This window comes from Lasioglossum baleicum, chromosome 7 (genome assembly GCF_051020765.1).
Source record: "Lasioglossum baleicum chromosome 7, iyLasBale1, whole genome shotgun sequence".
Classification (NCBI taxonomy): Eukaryota; Metazoa; Arthropoda; class Insecta; order Hymenoptera; family Halictidae; genus Lasioglossum; species Lasioglossum baleicum.
The window spans coordinates 4,355,634-4,371,642 of record NC_134935.1 but is presented as its reverse complement, the minus strand read 5'-3'; the positions used below and the strand labels follow the sequence as shown (position 1 = coordinate 4,371,642).

Sequence of the window (16,009 nt, the reverse complement as noted above, 5' to 3'; positions counted from 1 at the left end):
TTTTGTAGTTTTGGCATCAGATTCACATTCAACGGCACGAAAAACCCCATAGTATCAACATTTATAGCATCAACTAAATTGGAGTACTCCTTCCTATTTTGGCCACGTTTTGGCAATTTCCGACGATGCTGGTTCGATTTATCGATTTCCCGCGGTCGAATTAGTTTTTAGGCTTTCTTGTAAATATAGGATTGCAAATACAATTGCTGCATACATTTCAACATGAATTATGTTCATTGTATTCGGCGATGGATCGCGGTTGAACGCGGCGCGGCGATCGCAGTTTTTGTCGGTCACCGATTCGACATGCACGGCCTAATTACATAAATTAGTTAATTTCACGCAGTTAAACGATCGATACGCAAGATACTGGATTACAAAATGGTGTATCGATGTTATCCCCCGTGTTGGCCACGGATAAATGCCTGGGTACACGATTCGTTATCGGACTGCAATATCCGTGTGTATTTTCATTAATCATTTTACGAAATCGTCGAAACGTTCAATAAACACAATAAACGTTGTTTATCCGGGACATCGTAGTTCAATTAACGCGCTACGACATTTATACTTAAAGAACCAATCATTGCGAACACCGTCGACGAGGGTATGTTCGAGGTGTGAATTTTAGAACGGCTTGTGGCAAGTAGTCTGCTAACGAAACAAACCGGAACTGAACTTCGATCGTTCGACCGTCTGTCCAGTGACCACAGGCTACGTCTGTGTTCGCAATTTTCGTTGATCGTAAAAGCACGGATCCATATATTTCCAGCCGCTTAATTGCTCCCAAAATGTCCTCGTTGCGGCGGACCCCCCAGAAATCTAGTTTAATGGTTTTTGGCTCGGCCACGGAGAATAAAACTGCCGGGACGGGATCGTACAGATCGTAAGAGAACGAGGAAGGCCGAAAGGGCGTGGCAAACGCTAATGCGGTGATTTTCGGAAAACATTCGACGGAAGTCAGTGCAGTAAACACTTCGACAACTTGCTAACTCCTCGCCGTGTATCAACGAATCGAACTTGTGTTAAACGCTGCAAACAGAATTTACTTAAGGGGTCAGTCCGATGTACCGGACTAGCGCACAGTGTGTCCACACGGCGAAATCGTGGTAAAAACCTTGAAAATGAACTTTTCGGTGGGGATACGGTAAGTACTATTTTAGATTCTTTAGTATTGTGTCTATGAAAGAACCGAGGTGCGAAGGTTTTATTATTAGGTCAATCGGAAAGTTCCGTCCGTTTTTTGACAAAAAGTAGAGCTTCATTTAAGAAACAAAATGAAAAAGTACATTAATCAAAATATTGTCCATCGTTAGCGATGACTTCTCCCCATCTATGACTTCCCCAGCAAGCGAATTCCGCGACGAAAGAATGTGTCATCTTTGGAGATAACTATCTATTGATATTAGGTCAATCGGAAAGTTCCGTTCTTTTTTTGACAAAAAGTAGAGCTTTATTTAAGAAACAAAATGAAAAAGTACATTAATCAAAATATTGTCCATCGTTAGCGATGACTTCTCCCCATCTTTCGGGCAGCAAGCGAATTCCGCGACGAAAGAATGTGTCATCTTTGGAGGTCATCCAGTCAGAGATCCATTGTTCGACATCTTCGTAAGAATTAAATCGTTCCTCAGCAAGTGCGTGTGCCATCGACCGAAACAAGTGATAGTCCGAAGGAACACAGTCTGGCGAATAAGCCGCATAGGATAGCACTTTCCAGCAAAGTGCTTCTAACGTTTCTTTGACAACTTTTGTGACGTTTCGCAAGCAGAATTTTGCTGATGGTTTTTCGCTTTTCAATGTGTCTTGGCTTGAGTTCATATGGAACCTACTTTCCTTCCTCGTAGACCTTCCCCAAGGTTTTTAAACGATCGGAAATGACGGATTGAGCAGAATTTAACGCTTCTGCAATTTGTTTTTGCGTTTAACATGGATCTTCATCCACCAATGCCTGCAATTCTTCGTTTTCGAATACTCGTGGCCGTCCAGAACGCTCTTTGTCCTCTACAGTAAAATCACCATTTTTGAAGAGTCGAAACCACTCTCTACATGTTTTATCGGAAACAGCATTATTGCCATAAACGTCTACATTCGATTCGATGAGATTCAGCTGCAGTTTTCTTCCAATTGAAGCAGAAGATTAATACTTCGCGCAAATGACGCTTATTCGGCTCAAATTCCGACATTTTCAATGTAGAAAAAAACGATGTTATTCATGCAAGCGTATATTGTTATGTATTGAATTTTATTGAAAGATGTCCAAACTAAAAAGTTAACATTACTTTAGATGTTATACATAGTTAACGACAGTTCGAGCTACTACTCGACGCTAAACGGACGGAGCTTTCCGATTGACCTAATACTTATATTTGAAAATTGGTGAGAGCTCGAAGTTTTCGTTCATTAGTCGTACAGTATAAGCGTGCTGTGAGGAACTGTGTGAAAGCGAAAAGTGAAAACTCTGCATAATTCGAAAACGGTTTATTTAATTTCAATTCTGTAAAATGGATGCTGTTCCTGGAAGTAAGTAGAATGCCTCTGACTGCTAGTATATCTGAAATACTTAATGGTTACGTTGTATAATTATAAACCTTATTAGAAGACATGAACAGAAAAGTTTTAAGGACAAATTTTGAACATGTAGCGTAAAAGTTGTGCATTGGACAATATGCGCTAAAATTTTTGTTGGAACTTGTAGTTAACACTGTCATCTTTCAGTATTTGCAAAAATTGGCTGCTCGAAAGTGCTCTTTTTTTTTGTAAGACGATTTTGTAAATGCACAACGAAGCAACGTCATGCGTGCTTTCTTTTGATTTGTTTGACGGTTGTGGCAAAATTTTACTGAACTTTCTATGTTTTTTTTTGCAGTATAATGTTATGTCTAATTATGTATCATAGGTTTTCATCCGTAAATAAATAAACTCATGATTTGTAAGTTGTACATTAAAATAAGTTTGAATTTTTAAATATGAAAATCTAATTTAATTCTATATTAAAAAATAGATTTCAACTAATAATTAGAGATAAACCTAAGAGCATCACTGTACAAATATTTTAGAGGAAAAAACAGTTGTTTGCTATACATGTTCGCCATATTGTATTTGCTATTATGTTTTTTTAAACTTTTAAGTTCAGATTCGTAATCAACGACCCCAAAAACCCTCATGTACCAATGTTTGTCCAATTTTGTCCAGATTGAAGCGAGTTTTGAGGTTTTGACCACGATTTCGCCGTTTGGACACACTGTACAGCATTTGTAATTTTCTCCAAGACTTTTTTTCATGGTATTTCCCGATAAATGTACAATTTGAAGATCATCCATTGGATCTAAGCCTGTGGGCTCATCAATTTCGCGATAATCCTCTGTTTCTGTCCCTTTATCTTTATCTGCGCTGTCACGGTGCATAATCTAGTGCTGCTCTTTGGTGGGATTGCAGAGCCGGCGATACACGGAGTTTCTGCCGTATTGGTTCGAGTAGCGGAGCGGCGAGAGTCACTCGTCAGGATGGAAATTCGCCGGAAATACGATTAGTCCCGATTAATCATTCGGTGCGCCGATTCATTACGGCGATGTGCGGTCGACGGGTCGCGAAAATGTGACCCGGCGAAGCTTCGGTCTGCCTGGAAACCCGATGAAAAATGTTTTCGCGAGAGACGCTCGAAATCTGTTCATTTGACCGTGATATCCCGCGTAACTATTTCGATCAATCATCTTCTTCGACTTCCCGCTGCTGATAAATCGATGACGCAAGTTTTAATCGCTTCCTTATTCGAATCACAGCGATCAATTGAATTTTATGGAATTTTAAAAGTATTATTTTGCATAAAACTCCGCACTCTAGCTATCAACTACATATTTTCATGACACTCGTTGATAGGATTATTTATCGCGTTGAACGTTTCGTGTTTTATTTACATCGAGATACATATATTCGATACGATGGGGAAAGAGCCATTCAGCGGACTGTAAAATTGCGAAAATAATGGAGGCGGACATGTCGAGGGCGGGCCGGGGGTGGACAAGCAAGATTTTCACACGATCCGAACGAAGATGGTGGGATGTTATGGAAAGGAGCAGAGATAACCGTGTGTACGCAAACATTCGCGACAAATATCATGTTCAACAATACTTTGTATCGAATACAAAATACGAAGTACTGTTCGCGAATCTTTATGCGAGTTTCCATTTTCATACAGTGGCCGAAATTTCTATAAAGTCATCCTCTTTTTCATAGATATTTTAAAAATATCACCATTTTTGTTGATTTATCGTATCTGGTCTTGTGCCTTGTAGACACTCGGATAGAGGGACTGCGTACTCTAGACCGCTATATTTACTATTTACGTTTGTTTTGATTTTTTTCTGTGTGGTGCAGAACACAAGTGCGAAGTTTCTATAAAGTCACTTAGTGTTTCTCTGTATTCTGAGCAGAGAACTACGGAAAACTGCGAATATTCTAAAAGTATTAGTTTTAGAACTCACAGAAATCCTGTTTGTTATAATTTGATTCACGTGTATGAGAATGCCGAGAGGAAAAGTACTAACAAGTGAAGAAAAAGCATCAATCGATGCTTATAAAGATATGGGCTGCTCTAATCGCGCAATTGCTAAGAAAACTAATCGGTCATATACTGTGATTAATAATTATATCAATTTACGTGAAAATTACGGAAAAAATCATCTTAAAGGTAGTAATAAAAAATAGTCAAAGAGACAACATTCAATATTAATGAGGTCTGCAGCTAAGGAAACGAAAAATGCGGCACAATTTCGAGCTGAATTGGAGCTCCCAGTAACAACAAGACGTGTGCAACAACTTTTAAATTCTTCTGGACAAAAATACAACGTAAACCAGGCCTTAAAGAAGTACATAAACCGGCCCGTATTGATTTCGCACGGGCACAAAACACAGTGACTTTATAGAAATTTCGGCCACTGTACTTTATATTGCCAAACCAAAAATAGTGGAACGGTTTCTTTCATTCGACACAAGATTGTTTGCGGTAAAAGTAAAATATTATTCATTTCCATGAATATGTTCACGTTCTCTAGAAATTTGCATATCGCATAAACGCGTAACGATCCGCAGTCAGTCAACATTAGAATTTGCATAGTATTCCAGAGTTTGTTAGTTTATATCACACGTATGTATATTCGGTTATATTTTGCGTCGAAGTGAAACTTCTTTGCTGAGGGGGCTACAATTTTCTAGCGTTACGGAAGTGACGAAATTTCGCGAATAACCTCGAATAGTTTGACGAGTAACATTTTCATAATTAATTTACTAACTTTAAAGACTGATTGGTGAACTTTTAAGATTGTAGAATGTAAAATGAAGCCTTGGCTACATTCCCATTTCAGTTTTATGCAGGTTCGATGCTTAAATTGTTAGTTATTAACAAATTTTGGAGAAGTGGTATGTTATGTATGTCTATCGCTGTCGCTCAGTGCGACCCTCCTTGTCTTACGCATTATGGGAACTTCCGAAACAATCAGCCTTGCGCAACAATTGTTAATAACTAATTAACCAGAGTTAATTTGTGAACATTTGCAATTGGATAACATAGAATCAACCTCCAGCTACTTTCACATGCAGTTTCTCATCGAATTTTGTTCCGACTGGAAGATTTATTATTGGAACAATTATCCAAACCCTTGTTCTAAACTAAACTGAAAAATTTTGACAGGTGTCAGGTAAGTAAAAAAACATACGCGTGGTAAACCACGCCCGGCAGAAGTAAAACTGCTTGCAGTTTAGTAATGTTTAGAAGTAAATTAAGATTGGAAATGGTAAATAATCCTAATGAAGCGACAACAAGATCAGGAACAACTCTCGATGCGGTATTTGCAAGACATTTAGACAAAATTGAATCAAGAATATTTATATCATATTTTAGCTATCACAAGCCAATTGTTTCAATGATAGAATCATAGAAAATCATAGAAAAAATAATGAACGATCAAAATTTGCGACGCAAAGAAGGAGAGCGTATGGGAAATGCTATGAACTATATCTCTTTCTTTCCCATACGCTCTCCTTCTTTGCGACGCAAATTTTGATCGTTCATTATTTTTTTTATGATTTTCTATGATTCTATCATTGAAACAATTGGCTTGTGTGATAGCTAAAATATGATATAAATATTCTTGATTCAATTTTGTCTAAATGTCTTGCAAATACCGCATCGAGAGTTGTTCCTGATCTTGTTGTCGCTTCATTAGGATTATTTACCATTTCCAATCTTAATTTACTTCTAAACATTACTAGACTGCAAGAAGTTTTTTTAAATAAGATTAGTAGAGATTGCGGAATTTATACAATTGATTTGAAAAATTTGATCGAATACGAACCTGTAGAGACCTCGGAAGACTTGGACAATTTCTATTTTGATCTGTTTAATAGATTGGTTCTTTTAGAATGGAATCTGATGGCTCTGCAGCTCTCGGCGTTGACAGAGCAAAAATGGGAAACGGAGAGGATGTTTACACTTGCGAGCAAATAAAATAAGATTAGAAAAGTTTCCTTGAAACGAATTGTCCCGTTAGTTTTGAAAGGGTTGATACTGCTTGTGTAGACACGTACGCCGTTATACCCTGCTAAATCCTCAGCAGTGACACAGCCGTATTGGGTGTCTGTTTGTTTGTATGATACACACATAACTTCGCACAATCGAATACTTGTCAAAACTTTATTAACAGTTCTCTCACGAACTGATTGTTCGCGACACGTTGCTACCTTCGAATCGATCTTTTCTCGTCGTCTGGGACACGTGCTACACAAAATTATACTCTGTATAGTAATTATGTAATTCACGCTAAACTGAGAGACCGATGTATATTCCTTTTTGCAATTTCCTTTGTCAATTCAAAGGTTGAAGGAAGAATAAATGTGAAATGCTTTCGGCGCAAACGTTCGATCGTTTACTACTAATTATGAAGCAATTTTGTTAATTATCAAACAAAATCAACGTTTCGATCCTAGTTTGGATCCTTTTCAAGATTTATTTGAATCGCCTTATATCGATAGATACAACCTAGATCGTTTTCAATACGTTCTTACATCAGTGTCTTGACAACAAGCATGTCCGACGCACGTAACACACGCGTGCCACAGAGAATTATTATAAATTTATTTTTCCCAAAGCAAGTGAGTGAGTTTTTATGAACAATATTCCTTATATTCAATCATTTAATAGTTTTTGAAATTATTATAACATATTTACTTTACAGACGCGATTCAAATAAATCTTGAAAAGGATCCAAACGTCGATTTTGTTTGATAATTAGCAAAATTGCTTCATAATTAGTAGTAAACGATCGAACGTTTGCGCCGAAAGCATTTAACATTTATTAACAGCAAATACGGTCGATAGAAGAAACATGTTAAAGGAAGAAGTATGGTTTTATTTCGCATAAAGATCCGCGGTCTGTTAATGGAGGAACAGTAGCGCAAACACAATAACTGGAAAATATCCCTCTCTCGGTCTCAACGTCTTAACTTCGACTAGTTTACGATCGTCTGTTATTATACTCTCCATGAAATTCGAGAAATTGGATGCTGGAAGTTGCGGCGGCTATCGTGTTTCGCGCAACCCCTAAATTCAGAGCCGCGAGGCAATGGGAGCAAGTAGACTTGCTCGGTCTTTGATCAGACTCGAAGTGAATTGGTCACGTTGAGCGAAAAGAGTTTAACCCGTGGCGATCGGACAAAGACAATCACCCTCACACACTCCCCCCCTCTCTCTCTCTCGCAGGTTGGAGTTGCATGCAATTTACTCTGTTCAACGAATCTTAAATCGAGCTAGATAAAAATGATTTTTGCGTGTAATTTATGTGGAAACGATGTAATTTGTTATTTTACTACTAAGTATGTAGATCACGATACTTTGTAATAAATGGCTAATGTAGATCTTGCCTTTTCGTTTACGTTGCACGAGATAAATTACCCTGATCTCGTGGTATTTTCATGGTAACTAGTACGGCAGATAACGCGTTGTTAATGGCCAGGAAATGAAAACTTTACAGTGTCGAGGCAATTCCTAATTAACGTCTTTCACCTAAAAGGCGGACAAGATGAAAGAGTTGCATTGTTTCCTTTTTGCAGGCAGCGCAACGCGAACGTGGATAATATCTCTGTTCGTAATATTTCCTAATGAAAAAAATGTTTAATTGTCCATCGCAACGGTGCACGTATCTCCGCAAAAAATAAACGACATTCGAGAACATAAAATGTCAGTTCGACGAAATACTTCGAATATCTTGTGTCGCGTGAAATTTCACTAAAATTCCATGCCGGTCGATTTTATAAAAAGTAATCGAATTTTCTCTCTCGTTCATTACTAATTCTGTTGACACTGTATAAGCGGATCAGGGTATTCTCGTTTTCCACTAAATATTTCATTTGCGAAACCTGATTATGCCTGAAATCAAAAGGAAATTCCTCTAACTGAACGCTCGTTGCGGATTTGATAATTTCGAATATTCTGCTTGTCTTCGTTCGTGTTTGAACTTTCAGTGACCCCTGTTATATCCCGTGACTTATCTTGATCTGTCGGTGAAAATATTTCGAAGAATACGCTGGACGGAAGAAATAAACGTTTTCAGAGATACGTACGGGGGATGAGAGAGCTTTGTTGGCAGTATGATACGCTCGGTGCATCGAGGGCATAGTAGATATAAAAATGTATCACTTGTGCTAGTCTTCTGTAATTCTTTCTGTCGATTGAATTGCATGATCTTTTCGTAATTTCTTTGCAGAGCTGCGATCTTTGAACATGCAATGTTTTTAGTAGTAGATTGAAGATGAATCGACGATGAAATAGCGAACGGAAGTACAAAAGTACGGGATTGGATCGCGGGAACAGCATAACAATGCTGCAGTTTGTACAGCACAGAACTACACAACGCAGCTCTGCGTATTCAAACAAAGTTCCCCGTTCTGTGTTTGCTTCTGACAGAGCTGCAAGCCATTCTCAACTAATCTCGAAATTGCAGATGTTGATAAGAATAAGCCAGAGCAGACTTTTTGTTAATTCGTAATCCAGCTTTCAGTCAAAGAAAAATTAATTTCGAGTGGCTCAAGCTTGCAGGAAATGTAAAAATCTCGTAAACTTGATCAAATATTTTCACATATCGTGAAAATTTTATTAGTAAAATACCGTCAAGAAGGTTAGTGAAGTAATGGAAATTTATTGCTGCGTAGAAAATGAAGATTTGATGAAACGTCTTGCTATTTCGGCAATTTTCTTGCTATTTATGCAAAGTAAATCAACAGTTTTATCCGTTTCACAACATACCTCGCCCTCAAAGTTAGCAGTTTCTCGGCGTAAGGTATTCCATTGATAGCCTCGGGGCACTACGTCTATAGCGCATTAGACACACCTCAAGGTACCCCAATATCTTCATTGGGTTTATGTTTCCATTTCGGCTAGAGTTACTGTTCCTTCATAAATCATCACGTGCGAAATAAAACGCGAGAGAACGTCTTCCAAACTTTTATCATCGATAATTAACATTTTCTCGTTTCTCTCTTCGCCCTCGGCCAGCTTAACAAATATTAATTATCAAATGTCGATCTCCTCCGCATACTATCAAGGAAACTAATGGTTAATAAAACCGTTTACCTCTTGAATGTTCTGTTTCTGTTCTAATTCAGTCGATATTACGCTCGCCATGTTTAAGAATCCTCCAACGATATTACTACCCTGATACAACGTCTCTGAGTACACACCGCGGCTCGAGTACTATATCTTTGAATTAGGGTCATTCCTAATTAAAAATCTCCGGTTGTAATATATAATTTAAGAAAGCCCCAGAGAGCACCATAAATAACGGTACGAGACCGCCCCTTTTCTCTTTTTCCAATTAGCTTAATTCATACAGAACACGAGCCGCCTTCGCGAATTCTCCATGTTTGCCCTCGAGGTATCCAACGGTAAAAAAGTTAACCACTTCTTCGCTATTGTAGCTGCTCTCATACTTGGATCAAAGTTACCCCATAATACAGAAACTACTTCACCCGTAAAAATAACTGTAGTATGTCAGAATTCTTTTGTTTGGCAATTGTTGAGATTTTCTTTTCCAAAATTCTAGATCGGTCCGGATTTATAATTCACAGCTTCTGTTCTTCCGTTGAAGCTGCATAGCAAAACTATACTAACAACGTTAATCCTAACTTACATCACCGACAACAATGCACATATGTCTCTTTCCCAAACTACAAAAGCAAACCCGATTTAATATTCTGCGAAAGCCTCCCTTGTCCAAGCCGCGAGTATCAAAATTATATACTAAAATGAAATTCTTCATTGTTAATAAACTAATATTACGAACAACGCTGTAAATATTTTTCATTCCCGAAATACTGGATCGAATATAGTCAAGAACTACTAAACGTTTCTCTCGCTCAAGCTACAATTACACTAAAAACACAATTCCCGATCAACTGATAACCACGTCGGACAATTATTTTCACTAGATTCGAGTCGATTGACAATTCTGCTACCCATTTCTCTTACACAGCCTGCAATTGCACTAAATATACAATTCCCGATCAGAAAGAAAAACACATACACCAAACCATATCGAATTCTCCCTTTCTCTCTGAAACAGCGCCCCTAAATTCTCCCGGAAGGCAATTCCAGCTAGCAAACAGCACCAATAACACATCAAACACACCCGGAGAGTAGCAATGGCGGTACAATTTGAAAGCCGGTCGAAATCCGCGATCCCTATCTATCGGACACCCGGTTATCCACTTGTTCGGGGAGAGTTCTTCGCGGGTTCGACCCACCCACGGCTTTTCCAGCTTGCTAGGGTTCGGCACACATTTAGGTACACACCTTAGCGTAATCAAACAAGGTTCTCCGGTGTCGGTGTCTCTACCGTCTGCTGGGGGGTAGCCGCGAGAGCATTAGCTGGCTACACGTCAGGTGCAAACGGCGGAGCCTCGCTCCGAATAGTCTCGGCGTTGATGGGCGTCGAGGGTAGCCGCCGGTGGGATGACCAGAGTCGGAAGTGGTGTACGGTTCGGGGTATCGTTCTTGCGTGTAGAATAGCCACGATTTCCGCTCGTGAAATCGGTCCTGGTGCACGAGACGAACAGTGCGGGTGGGGTACGCGGTCGCGACTGAACGTCCCCGGCGCGGCGTCCGCCAGAATGTTGCCGCTCTCGTCTAATAACGAGAAGGAGAAGCGGGCTGCGCGGAGAGAGCGAACGGTTGCCACGGCTTCCCCGACAGAGAAACCGCGGGAAAGACAGGGAAAGACCGAGGAGAATGTGCACGCAGGATCGAGCGAGAACCGGCCGGGATGCCGGTGGTGGGACCGAGAACGAGAGTGTCGGAGAGTGCGTGGAGCTGTCGCGTCGGGAGCGAGAAAGACTGGCAGACTGCGAAACAGAGAGAGAGAGAGAGAGAGAGAGGATTCCCTACAGGGAGGGTGGCAAAGAGTGAGAGGGTATGGGAGGGCGAGTTCGAGAGAGAGTAGAAGCTGCGGGAGGGATGGGCCGTAACGCCCAGTAGCGTGCGACCGACAGAAACGGGCTGCGATTCTTCGGCCGCTGAGTATCTTAAGGGCTGAGGTTGAAAGGAAAAATTGGGGTAGCCGAGGGATGCGGTGACGCCAGAGGGGCGCGCTAAAGCTGGAAGATTGCTTGGGGAAATTGGGGGATGACGAGCAGGAGGACACGCCGAGAGTTTCGATACTGTTTTGTCTTTTTGGGGGTATCGTTGTGAACGGTAGAGTCGCGTCGATTGGTGTCCTTGTAAGTGTGAAAGCTCGTGCTTCTGTCTGTTGTCGGCATTTTGACTGCTGGGATTGTTGTGCTTGGTGGGATTGCGTGGATTGGAGTCTGATGGAGTGTGGAAGCCTCGGGAGAAAAGGGGAGTAGGATCGGTGAAGGTTACTTAGTGCTTTAGCTTTTTTGGTATTGGGTTTGTTGTGAACGGTAGAGTCACGTCGATTGGTGTCCTTGTAGCTGTGAAAGCTCGTGCTTCTGTCTGTTGTCGGCATTTTGACTGCTGGGATTGTTGTGCTTGGTGGGATTGCGTGGATTGGAGTCTAACGGAGTGTGAAAGCCTCGGGAGAAATTCAGGGGAGTAGGATCGGTGAAGGTTACTTAGTGCTTTAGCTTCTTTGGGTATTAGGATTATTGTGAACGGTAGAGTTGCGTCGATTGGTGTCCTTGTAAGTGTGAAAACTTGTGTTTCTGTCTGTTGTCGGCTTTTTGACTGCTGGGATTGTTGTGCTTGGTGGGATTGCGTTGATTGGAGTCTGACGGAGTGTGAAAGCCTCGGGAGAAATTCAGGGGAGTAGGATCGGTGAAGGTTACTTAGTGCTTTGGCTTTTTTGGGTATTGGGATTGTTGTGAACGGTAGAGTTACATGGATTGGTGTTCCTTGTTGGTGTGAAAACCCGAGGCGGAGTTTGGAGGCGTAGGTGGAGCTTGATTACTGTTTTCGGCTTTCTGGGTATTGGAATTGTTGCTTGGTGGGATTATGTGAACTATGCGCGGTTCTTGGGGATGTAAATGCTTGAGATTAAATTTGGTGATAAATACTACTACTCTGGAGTTTTGTAGCGATTAAAAATATTCGCAAGTTTCGGCGACACCAGGTGTAGGTGTAGAGAGATTGAAATATAAAATCATAAATAAAGTTGGATTCGTCGATTTCGACTGCAGAGCGAAAATAGGACAAGTATTCTGGTATCTTTTATACAGCTATGTATGTATACCTGGGGAGTGGATGAACTGTTCAGATAAGAGCGCAAGGAAGAAGGGGTAGGGTGAAATTGGAAAGTTAGCGAAGTTTGCGAACGTAGAACTGTGGGATTGAAGTATAATTTCGCCTCTGAGAACTGTTTAATTAATTGTTAATATTTCCATGTAGAGACTAATTTCTGGTTCGTACGTACTCGCTTGCATCTGTTCCGAGAGTTTAATAATTAAGGGAATGATTAGATTGGTATTGAACTGAACGTTATGTTCAATTTGATTGAGATAGTATCGGATTATCGTATTTGGTTCTGCGTTGTTTACGGTAGGAATACATAAAGGTCCTTCGTAAAACGATTTTGTTGAAGCGGTCGAGCGAAACGGTTTCATGGCAGCTTTGAGCCCCATGAAAATTGATCTTGCACAGGTAGAATGCTGGTGGCACTTCAAGAGACTATTGTAATTAGATTCTTGTTTTAGCGCTGCTGCTTCCGGATTCCGGATGTTTCCGAAATAAATCACCAGCGGCTTGGATTATCCTGCAAAATTTACGAACATGATTTGTACGTTCATGTAAAGAAATTTAATAATTATTATTTCGTTGAATAAATCTATTTGCGAAGTAAATATTATAAAATATATTTCTTGTAAACCTGTGAATTTTCGTGGAGAGACATTTTCGTCTCGTTAAAGTGAATACATATGCACCGCGTGTCGTCAAAGTTTCATCAATTTTTGAATTTCCTACTTCAGGATGATGCTTTGCGCATATAAACAAAGTGCAAAGGAAGCGGGTATAAATTACTGGCGAAACCGAACGAGCACGAAACGTAGAGCAAAATGAGAAAGGTTAAAGAGGCTGAGGTCGGATGCAAGAACAATTGCAAAGAAAATAGACAAAAGTCGAATGAATGAGGAAACGTAGAAGAGGAAATGCTCCATGGTAACGAGAGGGAGAGATGTATAAAGTTGGCGTAGTTTCGGTAGCTAAACCGACGCGACGCGACGCTACGGCGAGCTGCGAAACAGGAAGAAAGGTTGTTTTAGAAAGGAGCAGGACTTTGAACGGGAGAAACGGAATCAAAAAGGCCGAAGACAGTCGAGCTTATTATCTTTCGACAGAGGAATTGGACCTTGCAATATAATCGTAGCCTTCGCGTAGGAATTCTCATTTCGAATACTACACTCGACAAGGTACGACAAGACTGCGAATTTTATACATCCACGGCATTTGCAAACACACAAAACTTGACAATATCTATGTTATCAATATGATAATATAAACCATCAAAAATATGAAGCATATTTCTATTCGATAGACGTAAAAATTTATATCTCTATCAAAATCCGCGATCCGATTATGGTCAGGGTATAAAGTAAAATTGGGAAAAAAAGAAAATCTGGAGCTGAACGATGGAAGTGTAACACGAAAGTAGGTTAATCCTATATAATCCAATTTTTTCTGTATCCAGAAAAAAAACACCACGTGAAGTTAACAGGTATTGGCCTCCCGATGTTTCTTCTTAGCCATAAAAGGAAATCGTGCCTCAGGGGATTAATCCAATGGCTAACTGTTGATAACAAAAAAGTACAATTCTACTTGGACAGAGAAGGAGTAACATAAATATTTAGCAGACTATGTTCGAAGTTTTCGCGACGAGACTGTCTCGACATTATATTGCAAGTCAACGGGTTAAATACAATGCTTTCCTGGCAATGAAAACGGGGAATCCAGCGAGCTGTTATCGCTAGATCCAGAAAGGATTCGCGCGAGCATTAAATCCTTTTAAAAAGTGACAAAGAGGCGATGGAGTGAACGCGGGATAAAAGTTGAATAATGAGCGGGTCTATAGCGAGCGAAAGTGTTTAGAAGCGGAAAAGGGAGCATCGAAGGAGGACAGTCGATGAAGTCTGGGAAAGAAAGAGGTCGACAGTTTAATTTATCCGAAGAGCAGGACCTTCGGTTAAAATAAAGGAAAGGGGAGCTCGTGGGAAAACAGTGGGTGGGATGCGGGGTGAGAATAAAGGCGAAATGGAAAAGAGGAATGACCGAAGGAGCGCGTACCGTGCTATGGGAATAGAGAAGGAGGAATGACGAGGAACGAAGAAGGTAGATCCCTGGATCCCTAGAGCTGTGAAGATGCTTAGCCTCTTTGATACTGGTTTGCTTTTTGGTGTATCGAAATCGCTGTCCTAGAACCACGTGAATTCCAGTTTTCGGGGGTATGGAATCCTGAGGAGGAATTTCAGGGTGTAGATGAAAGTTGAATACAGTTTCGGGTTTTTCAGGTAATGGAATTGTTCTGCTAGATCAGAGGTCCCCAAACTTTTTTGTCTCGTCGACCACGTGCCAATTTTTTCTGTTTTAGGTAGATCCCTCGCCTTTCTAATAGTGAACTCAGTTCACTGAACTGTTACAAATTCATCCATTTCAAATGTGTTTTTGACAGCTGACACAGTGCTACTCACTTTGATAGGTTTAACTGTAGAGTGAAAAGGTTAAAAAAAACACATGTTAAGTTTTATACATTTATTAATTAAAACGACACAAAATGCAAATCTATTGTAGTAAAATTATAACATAAAATAACTACACAGAAAAATATATGTTTTTAATGGGAGGGATGAGCCTGATGCTTTAATAGCAAATTTTCAATATTTAGCTTCAACTTAGTTTATTAGGTTTAACTTTAAATCTCTTCGATCGGTGATTTCTAATCTGTTTTTTTCTTTGTAAGAAGATTGGTAACCGCGCTGAGACCCCTTTCCACGAGAGGTACGAAGATGGAAAAGCTATCAAAAACTTTCTCGCGATAGTCCATAATGCAGGACAAGTAATAGGTATGTCTCTCTGAAGCCAAAATTGCTGATATCCCTTTCTGAACTGTACCTTAAGTTCTTCGTTAGTGCTTATTCCGATCAGTTCTTCTTGTAATATGACAGCCGTTTCTTCAATGTCACTGTATGGATCGATAATCCATTGTGGTATTTCCATAGTCAAAACATCCTCGAACCTAGTTTCAAAGTCTGTGTGAAGCATATTTAAATGTTGAACGTAGGTTGAAACATCATCATCCTGGCAGTTTGTCTGTGACAAATTGGGAAACTGGGAAAATTCGCGCCGTCCAATATCTTGCTCCATTAGTTTAATTCTGACAAGAAAAGCTGAAATGACGGACTTTGCTTTTATTAAATTTAGACTGTCACCTTGTAATTGCAAGTTAACTTCATTAAATTTAGCGAACAAGTTAAATAAGCAATGTCTGGTTTCCACTTAATTAAATTTTTTTTT

The 16,009-nt window shown here is 40.0% G+C and overlaps 1 protein-coding gene across 2 annotated transcripts in view; it reads right to left on the bottom strand.

Moving 5' to 3' along the window:
- The window catches only part of LOC143210293 (uncharacterized), a 35,215-nt gene extending 22,554 nt beyond the window's left edge, over window positions 1-12,661 (bottom strand). The window contains exon 1 of one of the 2 annotated variants that reach the window (XR_013009226.1): window positions 10,844-12,661. The gene's annotated coding sequence lies outside the window, so the exon portion shown is untranslated. The remainder of the gene's footprint in view (window positions 1-10,843) is intronic. The other variant, XM_076427031.1, reaches the window with a different exon arrangement.
- Window positions 12,662-16,009: the final 3,348 nt, after the last annotated feature.